Consider the following 25,897-nt stretch of genomic DNA (forward strand, 5'->3'; position numbering starts at 1 on the left):
CACATCACATCAATACCATCACGAAGTGTTAAAAAATGTCTGTTCTAATCTGGAATGTACGATACTGCAGAACAAAAACATTAGAGTTAGAAAGCAAATATGAAATCTTCCAAATACTACTTGGATAATTTTGTTTTTAAATCAAGCATATAAAGGAATATTCGGGAATTCATTTTCATGGCAATACTAAAGTGAGAGGCTATACAGATCCAGCCTAAATGAGCGAGGTACGCTGCGTTAAAACACGGTGGACGTTGCGCAACATACCACCTCATATTGCAACATATCGCATGTTTTTTTAAATAGGATAATAGTACCTTGTAAAACCGCCAGGTGGAGCTAATAAAGCTTAACGTCTTATGTGCAGCATTTGAGCTGTCGCTAGAAAACGCCCAGTTTGAAATCACTGCTGAGGGACAATCTTTTTCCAATTAAGTTGTATACTGTTTAGACTTTTAATAATTTAGTTCAGTTGGACAAAAGTATACAACTTTCCACCTTATTCATAAATATTTTATGCATCAAAGTCTTTAACTTGGTAACTTACAGTGGGTTATAGTTTTAACGTGATTGCTCTAACATTATTAAGCTTATATTCTGTACTTCATAAAAAGTTATAACATTTTATCCTTTTCTAAGAATACGTAGTACGAACACCACTTGCTGTTATTGTAAAAAGATAAATGTTGTAGTGATTTAACATCACTTGATAGTTACATTAATATGGTATCATGTAACTAAGCAGCTAATGTATCACAGGTGGACATTTCGGAAACATTTTGATATCTGTTTCTTTTTAAAAACTTTTATTGTCCTTGTAGTGGTAATGGACAAAGCACTGCACCCAATTGTTTTAGTTTGTTTCTTATAGAGTGAATACATAAAAATAGTCCACTATTATAGCTTGTTGTTGGCTCTGGCATGAATTTGTGTATCTGGATAAATTAGGTGATGGTTTTGTGATTAAGGATTTCTCCTAAGGATTAAGGAGTTCTTTAAGGAGGGAAGAAGGGTTATTGTTGCAATTGTAACTCTGAGATTCTGACCGATTTAATTCCCCTCATTTAGCTGACACAGATAAAGAAATCATGCAGTAGTTATATGTATTAGAAGGAGTTCTGTTTTATTAAGACATTCCGACTCAAACCTGTGTTGTACAGTGATATAGACGTGGATAATGTCAATACCATTAAACAATATGCTTATCCAAAAATCCTGCTAAACTTGAAGCATTGCAGAAGGTGATAAACTGTACATTATTTACTGGAGCGCAGTTGAGTTCAAAGAAGGAAGTCTGTGAAGCCCCCGTTTATTTGTGTACTTTGTGAAAAGTATGGAGCTGCATTACATAAAGTGGCTGCAATGCAATATAATAGTAGGTAAAAGTTAACTCCAAGCTGGAAAGAAAAGACAACGTGTCTCCTCAATAAATCTTCAGTTTACAGACCGTCCAAGGTCATTTATTATTAATAATATTTTCCGTATCGCATTAAAATTGGAACATTTAATCCCCCTATTTTCTAACCGCTTTATACAGGACAGGTAACAGTTTCACCAATACTATTTGGTAACATTTTTTATGATTTTGACAGACTTCAGAATGCTTCGACTGATGCTAAAAAATGTAACAATGCGTAATGTGGTAAGAGCACAGAAAATCTTTCCGCCTGTGAAAAGATTTGCATATGTAGTTTATTCTTATCTGTGTGAAAACAGGAAATACAGAGGGAGTTTCAGAAATACCAAAAACTTCAATATAGTTTCCATAATATTTACTATGTTCGTTTTTCAAAGAAATGTTTATTTGTTAAAAGAAAGCTCAGGCCAGGAAACAGACATACAACCCCATACAATAAAATCCAAATTGTTGAACAATGGATCTTTCATTCGGTGCTTAAATAACCATGAAGTTAACTGCTGCTAACAGAACTGTTCCATGTTAATGAATAAAAGAGTAACAACAGCTGCCTTTCCTAAACGTCCATCCAGGTTGCTATATCCTGTTTAGACTCAATCAGTTATATTGTGTTAGAACCCACAATCCATGTGCAACTGTCAATCATGACACCATGAGGTTCTCTTCAACTTTCATATTATATTGCCACGTATGTGACAATATAAAAAAAAACTTGGTAAATATAATTTATTGATCCACGAGAAACTCCTGTTCATCCACTGATCCATTATTAGAAAGCAAGCTTCTAATCCTCACAGCAAACCACAGCCTAAGCCAAATGAATAAGGTGTTAGCTGGGAATGCTGTCTCCCTCTATGGGACACCAGTCACTTCCAAGGTCACAGATAAAATGGACAATTTGGAATATTGAATCAAATCTAGCCAGTATGTCTTTGGGTATGGAAAAAAAACACAGTATCCTATAAAATAAGGGCAAACATGCAGACTCCACACAGAAGGACAACTGCCAGAATCAAACCAGGACAGCACTACTTATCACCATGCCACTGCACCACATCACTATCAATAGACTACAAACAGATTACACTAGTTCAATAGACTTCAAAAATAAAAATCACAGTCTCTCTGGGTACAACATTTAAGCCTTTCATTTATTCTGGCTTTCAGTTTGTTCAAGATTTCACTCTAAAATGAGATACCTCATTAGATGCACTCATTATGTGAGAGATATGGAAACTACAAAACAACAACAAAATAAAATCGTCTAATATGTAGACAACTAATATGTAGAATGTATTAGCATAAAGCCCCAGGATTGAAGTTTTGGGGTTTTATTTTACTTTATTTTTTACCATGCTTTTTCCATCTTTTTCAATGGTACATCTCTAATTTATTCCAAGCAACATGAGTGTGTGATCTTTTTTGTGTGTTCTTATGACATTTTACCTAATAGTTTAGGAGCTAGGCTGAAATAATACCAGATTCATATATCCTGCACTGTACAAGACTACTGTATGAGCTCAAGTCCAAAAACGAAATCCCTGCATCCCTCCCGTTCCAAAAACGGCAACCCCTCTATTTCTATGGGCCAACAAATAAATGCATTATGTTGCAGATTCATGGGCATACCTTTTTTACTTATGTTTTTGGAACTACCGCTGAGCAACAAAGAATGGCAAATGCACTCCGACAGAAAACATTTTACTGTATGAGAAAAAAGCACACTGAGGGAAGAGGAGAAATGTATACTTTTTATTTCACCACGGAATTGCATGTATGTAGATGCAGGCCTAATGCAATTCAGAAACTGACCTCCTCAAAGCCCAGAGGATCCTGAGTAAGCCCATCTTCTCAACAAAATATTAAATGAATGAACAATTTTTAAGCTTTTTAAAATCTATATTCATTTAAGGCCCTTTGTGCATTTCTTGCCAGAGTGCAAAATGTCTGTATTTATTAAAACCCTTAGGTGTTTGAATGAATAGCCTAATTAATAGAACTGTACAACATCTTACTTACTGCATATTTACACATTCAGAGTCACCTGTTGATGGAATTGTATGGACTCTAAGTGTGTTCTTGTTTCGGCTCATAGATAAGACTCCTCTGACATGCCTTCAAGCTTCTCAGAGAACATTAAACACGTAACAGGCAGCAGAAGTTCAGGGCCAACTGGAGAAGAGGCACATACCTCACTGATAGCAACTCATGCTTATGACTATCCAGGAGCCTGCAGGGGTCATAAGAGAACCCTGATCGAATAATACTGTCCAACCCTCAATCAATGATGCACTGCCAGTGAAGGAATCTCGGTCACAGTTGGTTAGCGATATGACCCAGGCTCGAACCCACGATCATGTAGCTCAACCTGCACTCCGGCAGCAGCCTCTTATGCAAAAAATAAAAAAAATCAATCCCCTGCTGCAACATTGGGATTAGGTAAGAGCTCACAACTGGTTTTTAACATTTGTGCTTTTATACAGGACCCTACCTTTAGTAACAAACATTGCAATGACGTCACAGCCCAGAAAGCATGCATTAATTTCTCCTGGTAACTATTTACCAGTATTTATTCAGTTACATTGCCAAGACTTTTAATCACCATGCAGCTGCTACAAGATTAGCTGTTGGGTAATCTGTGATAAAGAATGAAGGAATGAAACCTTAAGAATGGCACAGTTGCAACTCATAACAACAAAGCTAATCATAGAGACGTATCCCCTTTTGCCAGCTCTAAAGCCAAAGCAGCTGTTTTTATATTTTCACTGAATGAGACCGGTGCAAAAAGACCCTTGCTCCCTTGCATTTGCTTGATTTTGTCAACAGTGCTACATTCTATATTGCACAACCACTCTTCTCAATATTAAACTGACAAGAAGAAATTTGGCTAAATGGCACACATGGGCTGAAGTCATGTCTGCTTGTCCATGTAGCTGGATGACCTGGGCTTTGCAAAGTGCCAACTCAGAACTGAGTCATCCTTGTACAGGCAGATTATGCGATTCGCTTCATTCCGATTTCTTTTCATAGTGAGTAGTACTACTGAGTATTTTTAGTGTTTTGTTCTTCACCTGAATTTAAAAAAACATCCAGTATGCATATGTCAGTGTCAAAAATGGATTCCCTAAGATCTCAAACTCTGATCACGGTATCTTCCGGTTTTTGATCCAACCTGAATAGTCATTTAAACATTAACCTAATTGTTTTCAATGTTAGATGTATATATCAAATTTTTCAATACTGAAAATGAGCTTCATTTCAGGTACAGTTACTTATAAAAAAAACTCAGTTCAGACATATTACACAATAAAGTGTTTACATAAACTATGTAATTAAGAGCTCAGACTGAAAAAAGTATGAGACATCTTGCCTCCATCACTCAAAAACAGTTGAATGCAATTGTTTGCGAAATGCAAGCAACAAAGAAGAAAAATGAAGCAGTCTCTACTAATGAATAACGATTCTTAGGTCAAATGCAAAAAGGAAAAGTAGTGTTCTGTGTTTTTAGTGTATATATTTTTTCAAGAGAAAATCAAGGCAGAGTCTGCTAATTACAAAACAAGACACTGATTTTCACTTAACATTATAGCTGCTGAGAGTTTTACTTCATCAAGCTCTCAAATAGAGTTTATGGGTGACACTGAACCCAGAGTCCATTAACTTCAATTTCAATCCTGCCATTTGACAACTGATAAATGATATGAAAACATTTATTTCCACCTGTTGCTGAATACAATTTCCCAACTGCATTGTTTTAAACAGAAAAGAAGCATGTAGTTTACAATAGTAATCAATAATTAAAATATTTATTAAATTAAAATGTATGGCTAAAAACAAAAAAAACAACATAAAAAGAGGCAATAAATATAATTTGATAAACATACAGTTTCTAGGGAAGTTTTGACAACCACTAATTTCATTGACGACTAAGCTCACAAAATGCATTTTAAAGGGATGTAGCTGTAATATATACACCAACCCTGGCAGCAGCAATAATGAGTATTTACAGTGTTTATAGAAGTCAAAATACCCTTGCCAAAGTAAAACATGTTGTGCCTAACAGCCTGAATTCAAAATACACATTCGAATTTATTATAACACAACCACCAAGTGAAAAACAAGTGCTCAAATATTTTGAAATGTAATTCAAATGAAAACGTAGAAAAATGGGTTGGATAAAAGTGTACACACCCTTTAAAATATAAATTGTAAATTAGCTGTGGTATAACCAATTGCCTTCCAAATCATACAAGCTAATTAACTTTCAGCTTTGTTCACCTGTTTAAGAATAAAATCAGCTATTCCTAGCTGTAGCAGTAGGTCCATTCCAGCTCTAGGTCCATTCTGCTGGGCAGTGTTTCTCAAAGTAAAGACTCAACTATGGGAAACAAGAAGCTATCAAAACATATGTTGGGAAAGGCACAGAGTAGTAATCCAAAAATAATTCAAAGGCCTTAAATATCCTTTGACCAAGGAAAAAGGGGAGCGATCAGAGAGGGTACCTGAAGTATAATGGCAACTTTAATGAAACTTCAAGTGCCAGGACTTAATGGCAAGCTACTTTATGGCCAGGACTGGTCAAAGTGTGCATGTAACAACAATATCCCAAACACTCCACAGATCCGGCTTGTATGGCAGGGGGGCAAGAAGGATCCCATTTCTGAAAATTGCTAAATTGTAGTCTGGCAAAACTAAAATGGAACCTTTTGCCCTAAGTGCAAAGTACTATGGCACAAACCCAACACAGTACATCACTCAAAGAACAACATCCATACAGCGAGGAATGGTTAAAGCAGAAACATGTTACTCATCGTCAGGGACTGGCGCACTTGTCAGGATAAATGAGAAAAGTAACGGAGCAAAGTAAAGAAAAGTCCTTGAGGACACCTGCTGCAAGAAAGCTGGTACTGAAGTGCACCTTTCAGCAAGACAAGGACTCAAACCACACAGTCAAAGTACCACTGGAGTTGTTAAAGAACAAAAAATAAACATTCTCAATTGACCCAGTCTGAGCCCTGACTTCACCCCTGTTGAAAATCTGTGGAATGATTTGAATGTCACCGTCCATTGAAGATCCCCTAACAGTTTCACAGAGCTTGAACAGTTCGATAAGGTGGAATGTGCAAACACTGTAAGATCTGTGTGTGCAGACCTATCCAAACAGTTTTGTGGCTGTAATTCAAACAAATAGTGAACATTTGGAGGTTGTGTGTTATGGGCAGCATGATGGTGCAGTGATTAGCATTAGGTTCAATTCCTGTGGTGTTATCTGTGTGGAATTTGTATGTTCTCTCCATGTTAATGTGGGTTTCCCCCAGGTGCTCCAGTTTCCGCCCACAGTCCAAAGACTTACTAATAGGGTATCTGTCCTCTGGGAAAATAACAGCCTTTTATGATAAAGTAGTCAGAACACAGTGCTGTAAGAGCTTCTTTCCTTCAGTGGTACCACACTGTAGCACTGTTTTTTGGAACTTGTGTAACTTCAACCTTCAGTAAGTGCAAAACTGTAGACATGACTAATGAAACATAATATTAAAACGTTCTGTGTAGATAATCTGTCAAAATGTTGCATAGAACAGAGAAGACGGAATGTGTAAAGAAGTGCTTTTATGATGAGTCTTAGTGTGTCCATTTTTTTTCAACTTTACCTGAGCACTTAAGGTGTAAAATAAAAACAAGGGGAAGTTATCGCTGGTCCAAGGTGGGTGCGGCAGTGTCAACTGTTCGTCGATCCGAGGGGAGGAGGGGGTAGTTGGTAAATGTAAACTCATGGGTTGGCAATGACAAGGTGGTGTTTCTGTAAACACATCAACAGGCAATGGGTTCCTCCCCCTTTTTTAATAGCATCTTCTTCACAGAAGTAAAGTTTGTACTTCTAAAGAGGGCCACTTCTTATACCAAGCAGAATGCTGCTTAGCTGCAATACTTTTAACAAGGGAAATAGCATTTCCCTCTCAACAAACTTAAAAATGAAGATAGACAGATAAGACTTTATTGATCCCGAAGGGAAACTGATGAAGGGAAGGGAAAATGAAGCATGAAGATGAAGAAAGAGTCAGTTTAGAAAAGGTTCTTGCTAATGTGAGTGAAAAAAACCTTCTGGAAATTAGCATACACACGTGATGTAAATGAGACTTGTTGGTACCTGCTACAGCAAGATATTCCCATACTTAACTATCTCTAGAAAGGATCACACAACAGATAAAAAAAAAGATTTTTATAGAATGCTACTGATATAATTCTAAAATCAATTTAAAATGGGGAAAAATAGATGTTGTGTCAACTTATGATGAATGGTGATGGATAAAAAATAAAAATTATTACAAAATACCACTGAGGGTATTTTTCTAAATTAGCCTTAGGAAGCCATACACATGCAAACATTCAAAGATCAGTCACACTGACAGTCATAGGCATTTTATAGGTACTGTGGAAATATACATTTGCTAAATTAACAACACCGAGAAACATGAACAGTTTTACATTACAAAGGAAGGGTTATAACTGCTTGAATTAAATCAATTAATAAGGAATGCATTGTAATCCTGTTTGCCTGTTTTCATCCTGATGTTTTCCACGTGTTGAATCAAAACTTAGTCAATGCTCAAGGCTGTTATTTTTATCCAAAAGTACTTTCTTATTGTACAATTTATCCCAAGCTGCAAAAACCCAGATGGGTTATAAGTTATATTTAAAGCGAGGTCTGTGCACTCCTACTTTATAGATAATCCAGTCTATAACTAGTTTAACCAACAGACTTTTCTGAGAGGAGTTTTGCTCTTCTCTGTCTGGTTGATCTAGCACAACCCCAGTGCTGGAAGACCAGTGTGTATGCAGGTTTTCAATTCAACTGTAAAGACATGGGAGGTGAAAAAAGCTGTGTCTGACTGAGAGCTCACAAATAGGTCTCAGGCAACAGCATGGTGAGGAACTCTGCTTTCTTTGGGCCTATTTTTATAATTTTATTTCTATACCATAACCAGACATTATTATCCTCCACAACTGTAAAAAGTATCCAATTGCTCATTTTTATACAGATTTTTTTTCTTTGAATAATTTTACCTCACTGAAAGGTTAGATTTCTCTCATATTTTTAGTGTAAGTTTTAGGGTATCAAGCTGATAAACAACAAAGGCATTTTTTTCATAGCCTTTTTTGCTCATCTTTACCAAGGGTGCCAATAATGCTGGAGGGCACTGTATTTACATACTGTTACAGCTATAGGTGAAAGACTCTCCAAGAGTCTAGATAAAGTGTGTAACTTTACCAGCTTCAAATCAAAGGGGATGTCTGCTGTGATGTAGGGGTTCCAGATCCTCTGATCAAATAAATCATAAAAAAATCAATGGTTTACCTTTGTTAATTAAGTTGTCAATCAACAGTCCAAAAAGACACCATACCAAGACAAGGAAAAAAAAAGAGGAGACCACAAGAGAAAGGAGAAAGGAGGAGACAGAACTTGAAGGTTGTGCTAGGCGACAGTTTCTTGTCCGAGATCATCTGAAAAGACCCGACTGGAGATTAAGAGTCGGATACTTGGTAGCATTCTTGGGTTTTCTGGGTGGGCTAGACACAAGTCTCTGAAACGCCTTGTGTGTAAACTTGTAAACTGAGAAACCTGTGTTATATGTTTATGTTGTGTGTACTGTAGTGTGTCATTGTAATTGTCAATAATGTTTTAACTAAGTTCTCCTGAATTATTACTTTTCTAACCAAAGCTATACCAGAGAAAAAAGAATTCCCGTACCTCTAATTACATAACTGGTCAGGTATGTTCTTGGAAAAACACAAGATGGGGGCTATGATTATTTTATTTACTGATTAAGCCACTTGCTCTGTCAGTTCCTGTTATTCTGTTATTCTTCATGGTGTTATTCTCTACCCATTTGCAACAATATTATATATTATAGATAATGTGTATCTGCAGTGTAATGGAAAATGAAATGTTTGGACTTTTTAATTTAGTTCATTCTAGCAAAGTGAGGCTTTAGTTCTGTGGTAAACATTCTCACCTGCCACCAGTCCTGATTTAAATCCCAGCGCACACATAAGTAGAAATTTTAACAAAATTGTTCCTTGGGGATAATTATTATTTCATAATACTTTAAATAATATGAATACTATATTGACTTTGTTCATTTTATATATCACAGTATATTAAATATTAAAATAATATTAATAATAAATGAAGCAATAACATGAATGAACCTCCAGACCAACAATCACCAGGATGCCCGGAGAAAGTAAGGAAATTTAAAGATGCCCTTACACGGAAAACGTAATTGAGGTTTTTACATGCTTATTTATTTTTAAATACTAATTTCTAAAGCCACTATGTATATATTGTTACAACTCTGGGTGACTGAGAAATTTCTCTTAGATTTAAGATAAAGTTTGTGACATTGGTAAGAGTTAACACTTCTAACTTCAAAGCAGAGAGGATGTTTGCTGAGGTCTGGGGGGGTCCCTTGAGCAGAAACAATAGTAAAGTTTATCTTAGTATACCTAGGAAAGTTGTAGATTAAAAATGGCAAAGGAGCAGGGCAGAAGGATACAGTATAAGTTCACATGAAGAGCACAGAAGAAAAGCAGGAAACAAAAGAAGAGGAAGAGGAAGAAAGAAGGAGAGCAGGGAGAAGAGAGAGAAGTCCAGAGGAGTTGGGACTTGAAACTTGTACCAGGCGAGAGCCCCTTCTTCTTGGTCATCCAAATCAAACCTGACTGACGCTAAGTATTTGAACCTTGTGAGAAAGAGCATGCTATTCTGTGTTTTAAGGGAACTTGGGTTTCCTGGTACCTCAGTTAGAAACGTCTATCTTGATCAGGGTGCATTTTATGGATAGGGATATAGGCTCCCATTTACTTTGTAGCATCCAGGGTGCAGAGAGAGAGATTTAACTCTAGGTTAGGTAGTTAGAAGGCAGCTCATCTCTTGTGTGGCCTCTGTAGGCATATGAAAAGTTTAATGCTAAGTAGCAGTCTGGGGTTTTCTGGGTTACCAAAATAATAGGCCTCTGAAACGCTGTAAATACTGTATATAATGTAACTTTGTGTGATGTATGTTTTGTGCCTTGTGTAGTTTATGGCAATAAATATTTAGTGGGGCCAGCAGGGGGCACTCACCCTGCAATCCATGTGGGTCCTAATGCCCCAGTATAGTGATGGGGACACTATAATGTAAACAGGCACCGTCCTTCGGATGAGACGTAAAACCGAGGTCCTGAGTCTCTGTGATCATTAAAAATCCCAGGGTGTTTCTCGAAAAGTGTAGGGGTGTAACAGCTATCATCAGCTATCAGTGGGGAGGAGAGCAGAGTAATGAAGCCAATTCATAGATGGGGATTATTAGGAGGCAATGATTGGTAAGGGTCTATGGGAAATTTGGCCAGGACTCTGGGGTTACACCCCCACGCTTTCCGAGAAACGCCCTGAGATTTTTAATGACCACAGAGAGTCAGGACCTCGGTTTTACGTCTCATCCGAAGGTCGGGAGTACTTCATATTATTATGTGAAGTACACATAAATACACATTATGACTTCGATGAAGATCAGATCACATTTTAGGAGCCCTTCATCCAGAAATCCATATAATTCCTAAGGGTTCAAAAACTTTCTCAGAACTGTATATAGTGCAGACTTGTACAGTACCACCTCCAACACAAACATATTGTATACAGTAGTAAGTTGTTCAGGCCCCACTACTAAATTCTTGTTTTTAAAATGCTTATTTTGTTTAAGATTCAATATGTATTTAAAGCCATAATATATAATATATATTACAATCAACACCTAAAGTAAAATTGTTTTCTAATGAGTATTTATACACAAATACTAATAATTCTGTATACTGTATTTAATTTAAAAACTTTTAAAAATCTGTTAGTTTTCCTGTACAGAATGACTAGCTCAGGAAAGCACTAATGCCATTAGTGGGGTAATACACATTTAATATTTATTATTAAAATAAGTTTTACTGTAAATTATATTACAAATACCACATTAAGCATTCACTGCACCACCTGGTGGGTTTACAAAGTAGTACAGTCCTGTACCTGAAGTTTTGAAAAAATAAAAGCGTTTTGTGTGTTACACCTCAATGAAACGGAGCATGCTATTTGTAGTATGGCTCTTCAAGAATTCTTAATGGCTGGATCTGTATATCTTGCATTTCGTTATTTGACCTCTGTCTTGATAATGGCAATCCACCTTATGCAGAAAGGCTAAGTTAGTTAAGAGAATCAGAAAACAATTACTACAAATTCTTGCCAGGCCATGCTTGGAAATTATAAGCATTAGTTCACAAGGTTTCAATCCTAGTTAACAGGCCCTAGCTTTGTGGGGGCCCTGGGAAGATTTTGGAAAGGGGCCCGTCCAGATCACAATTTGCACAGACACTAATTTTATCAGCTTCCAACAAAACCTTCTATCCTATTCAGAACAATTAAATAAATTAATTATACATCTAGAAAACACATTTATTATGTGTAGTTCAAGTAGGTAGCTGCATCAGCATGCGTAGGCTGAAAAGTAACAAGTAAAGGTTTATTCCATGCAGAAAAGAGAAGAAAAGAAATGCAACGTTTAGGCTGTGGAGCCTTCTTCGAGTGTCACAGGTTATGTTATATTTATTATGTGTTCTTCATACCTGACTAATACGTTACAAACAAGAACAAGACGCACAGATGTTACTAGGATAACATTTTAACAATGACCATAATAAATAGAAACATTAATAATAAAATGATAATCACAATCTCATATTTCAAAATTCTAGTACATCATAACACAAATTACTATATTGAATCCTTTGTAGAAGTGAATTGTAGAAAGTAAGATATAAGTATGATACTCAATAACAAGGATGGTGAGATTAGTAAGGCAGAGCAGATGGAAAGGTTTTATAAAAAATGTTCCACAAATCAATTTGCTTAGACTTTCGGGAGGCAAAATCACCAATTACATCTTCATACAATAAAAGTTAACCAACTGCATGATTTATGCTCATGATGGCCAGTCCACTGAGACGGTCTTGTGCCATGGCTTACTTCAGGTATGTTTAAATCAACTTGAGCTTTGAAAAGCTCCCCTCTGCTCCTGCCACTGAGTTGCTCCTGAGAGTGACTGCAATCCAAAGGGCTACAGGTTGGTTTTATAAAAATCCCATTTAATGGAATACAGGACAAATCTCAAGAAAAAAACAATGCCGTTTTAATGCCGAATACATGTAATTGCTGAACAGTCTTTGTACTGTACATTTGCTTTCATGGTTTTGTTTGGCCACGCAAAATTTGTGTACATTTGTTAATCACATGGATCTGACTCATAACCAAATAAACTACAAATACATTATTACATTCACTTCATCTGGCATATCTCTGCTTTGAAATCACTTCCCACTCTTCCTTCTGCACTTCAGAAAAATATTATCTACTCAATTATGATTGCTCATTTTTTGACCGGGCTTCCATTAGGATAATCCACAGCAGTACCAGAAAGAGACACTATGGGAAATGTTATCCTCACATTTGCTCTATTAAAGCTCTATTAAAATAAATGACTTAAATTACTTTTTCTAAAAAATAATTTCAGATTATACCAATAAAGGTAATCCCTTATAATGCAGAAACTATATCACCATACTGTGCCCTTTACTGTTTCAACACAACTGCAGTTTTCCAGAATGGTTTCTAGGTTCTGGGCTCTGTAAACCTTGCTCTGTTTTTTGTCAGTCATGAATATTTATGAAGTTCACACACACAACTCTGGTCTTTGATTTCAGTTTGGTTTGTCAGCTTTTCCTTGTTTATAAACTCTGCATGAAAATGGTAATGAAATCAGACCCATACATTCAATATCAGCCACTGTAACATCTTAAGAAAGTGTCAATTCAATTTAGCTGGATCAATAACAGAATACTGTCAGAGAAGGTAACCACAGACTGCAAGGGTCGATAGAAAGCTTTCTTCCACGTTGACGGTCAATATAGGTGCCCCTCAGGGCTGCGTGCTTAGCCTCCTTCTGTTTTCCTTATTTACCCCTGATTGTGTGGGTATACACAGCTCCAGCTCAATCTACAAATATGCTGATATTACTACCATCATTAGCAGAATCAACAATAACAATGAGACGCCCAACAGGTCGAATGAGGTCAGGAGCCTGGTGGAATGGAGACTTGAGGGTGCTGCCTCAACTTCAGCAAAACCAAAGAGCTGGTTGTTGATTTCAAGCAGGGTGGGGAACACACCCCAAAATACATTAATGGGATGGCTGTAGAGATGGTTAGCAGCTTCACGTTCCTGGGTACCTTCATTACTAACATTTTAATGTGGTCCAAGCATGTAACTGGAGCTACAAAGAAAGTACAACAGTGCCACACAGGTCTATTTTCAAATATTCTCACTAGATTCTAGAGGTGCACTATTGAAATTCTGCTTATGTGTGATATTACACTGACCGTAAGGCTATACAAGGTCTGATCAGGTTGGCCCATTCCATTCTTGGAGTACAGCTCTATTGTGACATTCTTACAACTTACTGTCTCTGGAAGGCTGGGAGTATTGCTAAAGATAACAAACATCCTCGTTTCTCACTTTTCTCTCCCTTGCCCTCTAGTAAGCGTTACAGGAACATAATGGCATATACCTCCAGTTTTAGAGACTGCTTCTTGCTGCAAGCTGTCAGATTATTGAATTTCACCTCTACCAGTGATTCATACTGCTTGTATTTTGTTTTAAGTTTATCATCATTTAACCTAGTTGTTGTTGCTGTTGTGTGTAAGATGGTGTTTCCTTAAAGTCTTTGCTTTGGAGAATACACGCAAATAAGCATTTCACTCCTCTTGTGCATATGACAAATTGAACTCTGAACTCTAAATATGGACACAGGCTAGGGTGGATACAGACAAAGGAGTTAGAGGTCAACTTAATTTGTACTTTTGTTTTTACTTTATGCCCTTTGCAGACTTTAAAGTAAATCACTGCTCACTGTTAAGCTGGTATTGGCATCGTAAACGTAAAAATCTTTATAGAGAAGCAGAATGAATCCTTTATTAAACAACATATCTCAATTCAGAACAAATACCCATTTACAATGAAGTCCAGGAAAGTACACTGTACAGCATTGTACTGGACCACCTTGACAAGGATACCACAGGAGCACAACCTGTAACCTTCCAGACATGTAACTACTACTTAACACTACTGGTGTTCCAGAAGTGCAATTCTATTAAATAAGAGGCACAGAATTCAGGTATCGTTGGTCCTACATTGTTTTACTGCCCAAAAGTAAGCAGTCTGAAATACACTGGAACAGCACAGGACTATGCTACAATGAGTTCAGTACGTGTTTATCAAACTCAAAGTAGACAAGAAAGAAAAGGAAGGAAAGACAGTACACTTTTACATTGTGTATTTTAGTGTAATTCACTAAAATAATCCTTTTTATTGGTGATCCATATAAATTCAGGATGTCAACAAGAAGTATAAACACATTGAAGACAAATGACAATCACAAAGTTCTCAGTGGTTATATTGTAATGGGAACAATGCCATTTCTGTAGGTTGAATCAAAATACTGATTTTGACTGAAAAAAAGATGTCCAATGTACATATGGCAATAAACTCCACTACTACTGTACTCTAAGAAGTTTTTGACACTTTTTGTTAGTATCCAGCTGGTCTCTGCTGACCCGGTCTGTATTTTAAGTACTACTACTCAGAGCTGGCAGTACACTGGTAGGACTCCAAGATAAGTCAAGAGCCCTAACCGTTTAAAAAAATATACGTTTTCCCATATAGCTTATATAAATCTAAACTTTTTCCCATATACTTTTAAAATACAGTGACTTTTTTCAGAGTGTACATTGCACTATTTTTTTAAAAAGTAAAACCTGACTGTGTAAGACAGGATTTTGCAAATCCTAGTTCTACATGTTACAACATGAGCAGGTTAAAATCCCATTCTGCTGACCTACATAATTTTCTTAACTAAACTCACGCACTAAATCAAAATACTTTTGAGAGTTTTTCCCTTATTTACGTTACCAGCTGTTGTTCATTTTAACTTTACATGTTAACTGCATGAACAACAACAATAAAAAATAAAAAATAAAAAAGCAACATTTCAGTGAGGGGGGTGAGCCTGTTTGGTTGAGCAAAGCAGATGTGAATTCATTGGTCGAGACTTGATACAATTCACAACAGAGACTAACAGATTTTAAATCCTCAGGCATTTTCTTGACTGCCAAGGCCTCGTGGTGGATGCTGCAGTGCGTCCCCTTCATTTCTGGGGCAACCTCTTATTTGTGCAACTACAGTACACCGCTGTGTCTGCCTGTTATCGCTCTAGCACTATCTGTACAAACTCTGATGCATTTTATCCAGTCAATGCCACTCTCTTTGATAAATTCATTCAGAAGCTCAAATATGTGCTCTCCTGTAGTTCTTGTTTGTTGCGGCTCATGGGACATACCCTCAAACTCACATGTAACGTAAACGAGCAAATTGGCCAAATCAAAGGCATCTACAGACTCATCTAATTGCAGTGAAAAGCATCTGCTCATCTTAACACGCTCTATCAATGTACTTTTGACATCATCTGCCATCTGACTATCTGTCGAAGGGGGCAGCAGGTCGAGCGGTTTAGCAGTTTTTTCTCCACACATAATACGTGTCAGCTCTTTTGCCAACGGTAAACAAAGTTCTACACAAATAGTGTGTGGCTTACCTGCTTTAGCAATCCGCAAGCTTGCATTTTTATGATGAATTTGGTGTATTTTTCTCAAATTAACCTAGAACAGTCCTTAAATATTGTTAAATACTGTTATCTATCACACATTCCTGTGCTCACAAGATTGCCAGTGTTCCAAAACCATGCACATTCTCCTACCTCCCTATTTGCTGGAGATTGTTTTTTTTAAATACAATTGGTCACTTATGTTCGTAGCACACATTCCTATAGAGTGGTATAGAATTACATAGTAGCTCTCGTGTCCTCTCAAGAATTAGCGCGTGCTGTATCGTAGTATGTAGGTTGCATATTTGACACATAAACTAATTTTATTAAAATAGAAAATATGAAAACCTTTACAGATTTTTCCGTGCACACAACAAATTTCCAGGCTCATCTGGCGTACCACCTGGGGGCACTCCAGATAAGGCACCCATAGTTGCTACCATAGTGTGAGACCCACGGTGCTGGAGAGATCACCATGCAAATCCACAGACGTAGAAACAAATTCATTCACAAAACAAAGAGACCAGCAGGAGATTCAAACTACTCATGACCCCCTGATGCACAGCTCTGAAATATTTATAGCATTCACAAGCACTGTACTCTTTAACCACAGGCAAATAGCTGCTTATCACTGTAAAGTATCTACGTGTTATCCCGAATGGCATGATCCATTTATATCAGTCTTGTTATGGTAAAAGAGCTTCAAAAGAACTTTGTACACAGAGTAGAATGCTGGCCCCTTCATCTTACCCTTATCTGTCTCATTTACATATAGATAATAACACGCAACAAACTAAAACATTCTGGGTACAATCTACAAGCTGTAACACTTAAAGAGTCTCTCTTTTTTTAAGCATCTTTAAAAATATGGTATTAATTGAGAAAGCATTATCCATATCTGTCTGATATACTACACACATACCACAGTAATGTTTTGTCTCAGAATATGAAATTTCTTTGTAGATCTTTTTCTTACTTTTCTAATACCAAATGAGCTCTTTTCAATATCCTAAAACTGCAGAACATATATGTTCTGCACGTTTGCCCCCTTAAAATGAAGTCCTTATCTTAGCCAAATTACCAGCCACAGTTTCCTTCTAACAATTAATTATAAATTTGGCAGCAAAATCTCTTTAATGTGAATAATATATTGAATATCACTCTTTTACAAACAAGGGAGCTTGAAGTCCAGTTTTTGGAAAGTCTCAAGAAGTGTCAAACCAACATACAGCATTTCAATTGTCACTCATACAGTTCAACACTTTAAAAATCTGTAAAGGACTTCCGGTTGAGTGATCTCTTTAATGGCAGTACAAGCTGATATTAATACACGGCTGGAGAAAATTGAAAACTCCGTAAAAGAGGTGAAAGACAAGATGAAGAGTCTGGCAAACAGAATTAATCAGAACAAAGGATAACCATAACACAAGAACACGGCCAAAAGAAATTAAAAGTTTTGAAAGTATACCAAAAAGTCAGCGAGAGGATTTTTTCTTCAGCATGGGTGGTGGCTGAAGGTCTGAAACATTTAGGAATTTCAACACAATTATCTGAGGCCGGGTGACTGGAGAAGGAACTAGGGTTGGGCGCTATGACTTAATCAATATCATGATAATTTCACACATTTACCTCGATAACAATAAATTATTTTTTTAAACCCTTGAAATTATGTGATTACATGACATGCTGAAAGATCATGCTTTAAATATGCTAAACTATTAAGGCTGTACAGACCTCATCTTATCTCAATGTCTTACAAATAATTTAAGGACAGAATTCATGGAAACACAAACAGAATAACTTTTAATGAACATTTATTGAACATTTCAACATATTGCACAATGAACATTTATGAAAAATATAGAGCTTTAAATAACTATCAAATGCAAACTAAATCTAAATGTCTCACATCTGATAAATGTTCAATATACATTATGCTAGAAATAAAAAATATACATATATATACGCTTCTTTGTGTTTTGAATGAAGAGCGAAGGTTGGACGAGGCAGAAGCATGTGACTGGATATGACGACTGGGTGTTGTAGTTTTTTAAGGGCACCGCTCATGAAAGCACACAGTGTGGAAAACTTTTACCCAACATACCGACATAAGCAAAATTAGGTCGGTGAGACGTTCTTAACGTCGGTATCGGTAAATATTTGGTATATCGCCCAAATGTGGGTTAATCACTTTTAACTTTAATGAAAATGGTTTAATGCAGTGCTTCTCAAACTGTGGCACACATGCCAGGAGCACATCCAGGTGGTATGCCAGATGACCCAGGAAATGTATTGTGTGCACTGAAAAATTCGGAATTAAAAATTGAATAATTAAAAATTATGTAAATTTTTCATCTGTAATTTACTTAATCGGATTCAGAAAGCTCGAGACGGGTTTTCATATTTTTTCATTTTAATTTAAATTAGTTTAAGTGTCAAATACGCATCCTACGTACTTAGCTATGTCGATACAGCTAATACTTACAGTAAGTGTTCATAGTCCTCTCGAGCTTTTTTGCCAACAGAACAAGTGATCAAAAATGAATATCTTGCAAAACTCAAGTATTATGTCATGGCTGAAAGGAATAGACACCAAGAGTACTGACGCTAGCTCCGATAGATCACACACTCGTTGAGAACGAGAAGGATTATAAAGAGGTTATTATTATTATTAAAGATTATTAAAGATGATACCATGAGGAACTCTCCTATTGCCTTCTCTGGGAAGGAGGTCGGGATGGAGAGGGTTTTCAAAATATCCCACGTTTTATGTTTATAGGTAACGTAAATGTGATGATGTTTAACTGTGTGAAATGCTTAAGTCCCCTCTGCTGCAATAACAGTGTCCTCTGTTTTGCTACCAGATTTTACAAAATAATCTGTTAATTTGGTCGATGAACTCTCTCCTTGAATTGCCTTTTTGTGTTTGTCTGAGTCAACATCAGCTTGCAAGTCAAGTACACCTTTATTTTGCCACAAAAGTACCAGGCTTACACACCAAACATTCCGCTTCACAGTCTTCTCTGCCACTTCAAAAACATGGAAATGTATTTTTTTGTGACACCTATTCTTATCTGTGTTTGTTTTTATTTATTTAAATTCATGTATTTATTTCGATTCATTTTGTGCATTATAGTTACATTACCAAAAATTACCTAAGGATGCAGCCATTCAAAATGCGCCATACAAACCCGTACCTCATGCAATTACTCACAGCTCACTGCTTTGTATTGCGGTACGTGATTGGCTGGCCAAAATGACCGTGGTGCATTGGTCGTTAGTGAAAAGATTTAATCATTTAATCTCTTTACTGTGCATGTTTTAATCCACTTAGTATTGGTATTTATATGGAATTTTACAACTAAAGGGAAATTTTAGTAGCTGACCATAAAAAGAAGAGGAGCATAACGCGTCTGATGGTCATAAACGATATTAATTTAGGAACATAAACATATTATGTAAACTGTATATGGCTGGTATTCGTAATTTAAAGAAAAAACACACACCAGTATTCCACTTTCTTCCTAAACATTTTAAGCATCAAAGTCTTACATGTGGTTATTTTGGAAACGTTTTTATGTACTCCTTATGACTATATTAAGTTTATATACTTTTTAAAAAGTTATAATGTTTTAACCTTTTCTGCTAATACACTCTATCAGAATAAACAAAAGCATTCCTTTAGAATTTGACTAATAGGGAATATAATATGGAATCGTGTATCTAAAGAAATTAATAACAGTATAATTATAATCATGTACTGTAGCTTAATAGTAGTATAATACACTTTCTATGGATATGTGTGCTCTAGTTTCATTCCTTTCCACGTAATTACGTCTGTGGCATGATGGCTTAAGCTTGTGCTTTAGATGCCAGAGGTCTAGCGCTCGAACCCAGATATCGCATTAATTTTCTTTTAACAAATAAACATTTCTTTGAAAAAGTAAAATAGCAAATATTGTGGACAATATTTTGATATTTTTTATATTTCTAAATATCACAACATGTTCGAAGCTAAGTCATTTATTAATAACGAATGATTTGAAGCTGCTACTACTGTCATTATTACTAATAATACATATTATCGACACTATATTGAATTTGTTGGTATTTCTAAATATCACAAAGCGTTCAAAGTTAAGTGAGTTAAGTGATTTTCCATGAATACTTTTGCTCGTTATCACAGTAAAAGAAACTCATACTTTTCAGAATTTATTTTTAGGGAAGATAATATGGAATCATGTATCTAAAGAAATTATAACGATATTAATTTAAGGATCTAAATACTGTATATGTACTTATATAGCTGGTATTATTACTGTATTCCACTTTCTTTGTAAACACGTATTAACACCCGAATCACAGCGGGTGAGAAAGAGACAGAAAAAAATTAATCCTGTTTTTTTATCTTTGTGTTTTTTCTTAATTTAACATTTAAAATACATGAATTTCATAAAGACAACACACGTTTCGAAGAGAAAAAATCATATTCTGTTCTCTTCGTGGTATGTAGAACAGATCAGCAGATCTTTTTTTCCCCTGTATTTATCATATTGTCTAGTTAATGTCCTCTCTTTGCTAGTTAATGCTGATTGTCTTTCAGCAGTGATCGGAATTTGAAACCATGTGTTTTCTGGAGACAGCTCAAATGCTGTACATGAGAGGTTAAGCTTTATTAGCTCCACCTGGCGGTGATTCCGGATACTATTATCATAACTGCGGTATTACACAGTATGACGTGATAGGTATGACGCATTATGACACATTGTAATGCGACACGCCCACCGCGTTTTACCGCAGCGTATCCCGCTCGTTTTGAATGGCTGCATCTGTAAAATGTTTGATCTTATTATTATCTTTGTAGCGGCAATGCTTGTTAATAAGACAGAATTAAGTGTTGCTGTGCTTTCCCAAATGAGGCCCCATCTCTCTCTTCATCTCTGTGGTGCAGCCACAGAGAAGCTATTCATGCAGGCTGATTTAAAGATGTTTTCTTTTGATAAGGGACAGCTCCCAAATGGGGATGCACTTAGCTAAGCCTGGCTATCATGATCAATGGTCATCCATTGGCGCCTATCTGTCTAGGGAGTGCCAGATGGACATCTGGACTGCACTCCTAAGTGTCAGGAGTAAGTGACTCATATCTCACCTTGATCAACCAATCAGGGACTGGTAGGGCCAAGTAACCCACGTGGGTCTCTGATGCCCAGGAAACTTTCAGCCAATGAACGAGCTGAAGTTCCTCCAGGTAAAAACAGGCAACACAGAGAGCCTGTAGGACTATTCCAAAAGAAGAATCTCTAAGGAGAATTCCAGGGGTGCGAGACAGGCAGGACGGCCTAGGAGCAGAAAGGCTCCCAAGGGCAGGACATTCTCGCAGAGCGCCTCCTGACCATCCTGAGACTCAGCCCGGACAACCACGGAACAGCCAGTGTGTCCGAGTGCCAGAACTTTCCTTTGTTCTAAGAGTCGAGAGCGAAGGTTGCCAGAGAGTAACCAGAGGATCCACCTGAGGTTAGCACCAGCAGCAAGCCTTGTGAACAGGTCGGAACTGTGGACAGCTGAATCACTATTCAGAACTAGCGCTTCATCAGCGCTTCATCAGGAATGAACCGGTCTTCTTCCTGACCTGCTGGGACCCACAGTCATCTTTTCTCCTGTGCACAAATTCTTGCTAGTTTCAGCCAAAACTAACTAGCCAGTCTTCAGAGAGCGTCAGCAGCGCACCGTCGCAAGCCGCACAGCACAGTCTGGCACGGAGCCAGGAGCGCGGATTGGACAGCAACAAGCCTGCAACTGTTTCTTTGTGCCCGCAGGAGATCTGAATCCCCAGAGGTTGGATGAGTATTCAACTTCACTGCATTACAGCTCGAGAATTCAACTGTTATCCCAACCAGTTGATATCAATTTAATTCCTAAGAGTTATGTACTTGTCTTGAGTATCTAGTGTAGAAGTTGTGACCAAGTTCATTTACGAAACGGTCTAAATGAATGATATACCGAACATATGTCCTCTTGATATGTGTAACTCTTTGTAACTGAATGAATATATACCTTTTGTATTCTGACAACCCTCACAATAAGATCTGTTAGGTTTACATGCATATTTTATGTATTAATAAATGTATCCTCGTGTATTAGTACCTGTGTGTGTGCGTTGTTTGAGTTATATCGCAAGGTTGGATTCTAAAGCCATTAAAAGAATCATTTTGTGATTTACTGCTACAATTAATAATTGTTCCAGTAAATGCCCAAACCCCTACAGAACTGGTGCCTCATGAGAGCACACTACATCTTTAATACATTTTCTTTTATGAAATGCTCATATTCTTAAACATAAGTATAAATTTAAGTATTAAATAGAGGAATACTGAAGCAATATTTTGTTTGTATAGGCTATATTCAAAGGAACAAGTAATAGGTTTCCATGCTGAAAAGAGAAGAAAGAAAACACAATGTTTCGGCTGTGGAGCCTTCTTCGGGTGTGCTTACTTGTTCCTTTGCAGCCTACGTATGCTGACGCAGCTACCCACCTGAACTACTTAGGCTACATTCACTTGCATATGTGGAAACCTTTTGGCAAAATTTATATTAAAACTCTAATCAGTATTTATCTCTGCATGTGTGGCCCACAGCATGATTAAAAATGAGTTTGACACCCCTGGTCTACATGGTCCCATTAAAAGAAAAATAATTCTTACTGAACTCAAACGACTTAGAACTGAAATTGCTTTTCCACAAGAAACACATTTCTCTGATGAGGAACATGTAAAACTTAAAAGTCATGGGCACATATTTTTCATCTCATCCATCACCAAGAAATTAATGTAAAACAATATGACCATTCACCACTTCCTTTATTATGGTAGGCGCTCTTCATCAGGGCGATGGCGCTTCAATTAATCACTTTTTGGGGACTCTGACTTCCAGGCCTATATTAGGGCAGAATTTTTGCAATATTTGGAATTTAATAACACTCCAGACATCTCCCCTATAACTTTATGGGAGGCATCCAAAGCAGTATTGAGAAAAACAATAGCTTTTACATCCAAAAAAAGTAAGAGAGGCTAAATGTATAGAGCTGAAAAAACAGATCAACAAATTAGAAAAACATAAAAAACATTTAACTCCTGACTGTCTAAACCAATTGAACACAGCAAGGAGAGAACTAGAAACTGTACTCTCTTGAACACGATTTGCACTTTCTAAAGCAAAGATATGAACATGGAAATAACGCAAGCCAACTACTATCATTTCATCTTAAGAAACAAAGGGGATCGAGCTTTGTTAAAAAAATTAAAGAAATCAGATAAATCATTTTTATTTAAACCACATGAAATATCAGAAGCTTTTGGTACATTTTATCAGAAACTTAACTCAACAGCAGAAACATGTACAGAACTGGACAAGATAGAACCCTTTTCGGGAAATATTTATTTACCTAAATTAGATGCCTCCTCTAAAGCAATAGATGAATGTATTACCAAAGAAAAAATTGAACAAACCATAAAAAATTTAAAGAATAATAAAATTCCTGGTGCAGATGGATACTCAAATTAATTTTATAAATCCTATATAGATGTCCATTATTGGAAAAAGCCTACACATATTCGGTAACTACCACATATAACGGTAAACTACCACAATCTTGGAGAGAAGCCATAATTTTCCTCCCTTCCAAACAAGGTTAACACCTTCTATGCACACTTTGAAGCTCAAAACCCTGAACCAACCATCTGGACCACTAACTCCCCTGCCATCCGGGCCCCACACTATCCAAGCTAGATGTCTGGAAATCACTAAGAAGAGTGAACACACGAAAACTGCTGGACCTGACGGAATCCCTGGCCTAGTACTCAGAACACGTGCCTGGCAGATAGCCGATGTCTGCACTGACATCTTCAACCTGTCCCCTTGGCCCAGGCCACCGTACCTAGCTGCTTCAAACCACCATCGGACCAGTACCAAAAAAATCTGCACCCACATGCCTTAACGACTACCGCCCTATTGCATTCACCCTAATAATAATGAAGTGCTTTGAAAAACTACTTATACCACACATTAAGGCCAGCATTCCAAAAACACTTGATCTCACCAGTTTGCCTATCGCACAAACTGCTCTGCTGGATCCTAGACTTCCTCACCAGCAGATTCCAGACGGTCAGGATTGGCAACCTCACCTCCAACACGCTCACCCTTAACAGCCCCTCATGGCTGTGTGCTCAGCCCACTGCTTTACTCCCTGTTTACCCATGACTACTGCCAAGTTCAGCACAAACATCATCATCAAGTATGCTGATGATACCACAGTCGTGGGCCCGATCACTGACAACGATGAGACTGCCTACAGGGAGGAGATAAAACTGGTGCAGAATCAACAACCTATGTCTCACATCAGAAAAACTAAAGAGCTGATCATTGACTTCAAGAGACAAGGAAAAGTCCACTTCCCCATCTACATCGAAGGGACTGCGGTGGAGATGGTTAACGACTTCAAATTCCTAGGTGTTCACATCACTGAGGACCTTACATGGGCACTCAATATCTCCAGTCTCATCAAGAAGGCATAACAGCAGCTGTACTTTCTGAAGAAAATATGCCTGCATCCACAGATCCTCACCAACATCTAAAGATGTACGGTGGAGAGCATACTGACCAGCTGCATCACAGTCTGGTACGGCAACTGCACCGCATCTGACCGTAAGGCACTGCAGCGGGTGGTCAAAACTGCCCAACACATCATCAGCAGTGCCTTACCATCCATCCAGGAAATCTACAAAACCAGGTGTCTGAAAAAAGCCACCAAAATTACGACTGACCCCCCTCACCCCAGTCACAGCTTGTTCGTCCCTCTACCATCTAACAGGTTAAAACATTATAACTTTTTATGAAGTATATAAACTTAATATAATCAGAAGGAACATGTAAAAAATTTTCCAAAATAACCACAGTAAGTAACCAAATGAAAGACTTTGATGCTTAAAATGTTAATGAAGAAAGTGGAATACTGTTGTATTTTTATTTAACCTACCACTACCAGCCTTATTCAGTTTAATAATATATTTATATTCCTAAATTAATATTGTTATATATACGTTCAGAGACATTATGCTCCTCTTATTTTTATGCTCAGCTACCAAAATTTATCTTTAGTTGTAAAATTCTATATTAATATTCAGTATTAAGCAGATTTAAACATGCACAGTAAAGACATTAAATGAAGCAATCGTTTCACTAACAGCCAATGCACCACAAGTGCCATCTGTCGGTTATTTTGGCCAGCCAATCACATACTGCGGTATTCCTCGCTATTCTGCAGATAATTTCGCTTGGTACGGTGTTTTACCATTTTGAATAGCTGCATCTGTTTGTCTTACCTGATGTTCATGATGTGCAAATATAAAAATATACATTAATGTGAAAGAAATCGTGTACAGGTTTTACATCATCCTATCCCTTCACTTGCACATGGATGAGAAAAAGCAACAAAATGATTTTATTTCTGATTTATGAGTTTGAAAATGTCTGTGAAATATTAACAATAATGTCCCTAAGGAACATGGCACAGACAGTATCACTGCCAAGTGAAGGTTCATTTTAATTTCAACAGTCAAAAAACAGCCCAAAATACAGCTCATTGAGCATTGTAAAAAAAACTTTACCATTTAGATTTCATTTCTATAAAACATACATGAGATGGGCAGTTGCAATTACACGGGGCTTCACCAAGTACAAAAAGTAAAAAT

General features: G+C 37.0%; 1 protein-coding gene across 2 annotated transcripts in view; it reads right to left on the reverse strand.

Moving 5' to 3' along the window:
* Positions 1–25,897, reverse strand: part of LOC148821799 (disco-interacting protein 2 homolog A) — a 254,394-nt gene that overhangs the window by 207,770 nt on the left and 20,727 nt on the right. The window lies entirely within an intron of this gene.

The sequence above is a fragment of the Atractosteus spatula genome, chromosome 13 (assembly GCF_055471065.1).
Source record: "Atractosteus spatula isolate fAtrSpa1 chromosome 13, fAtrSpa1.hap1, whole genome shotgun sequence".
Classification (NCBI taxonomy): domain Eukaryota; kingdom Metazoa; phylum Chordata; class Actinopteri; order Semionotiformes; family Lepisosteidae; genus Atractosteus; species Atractosteus spatula.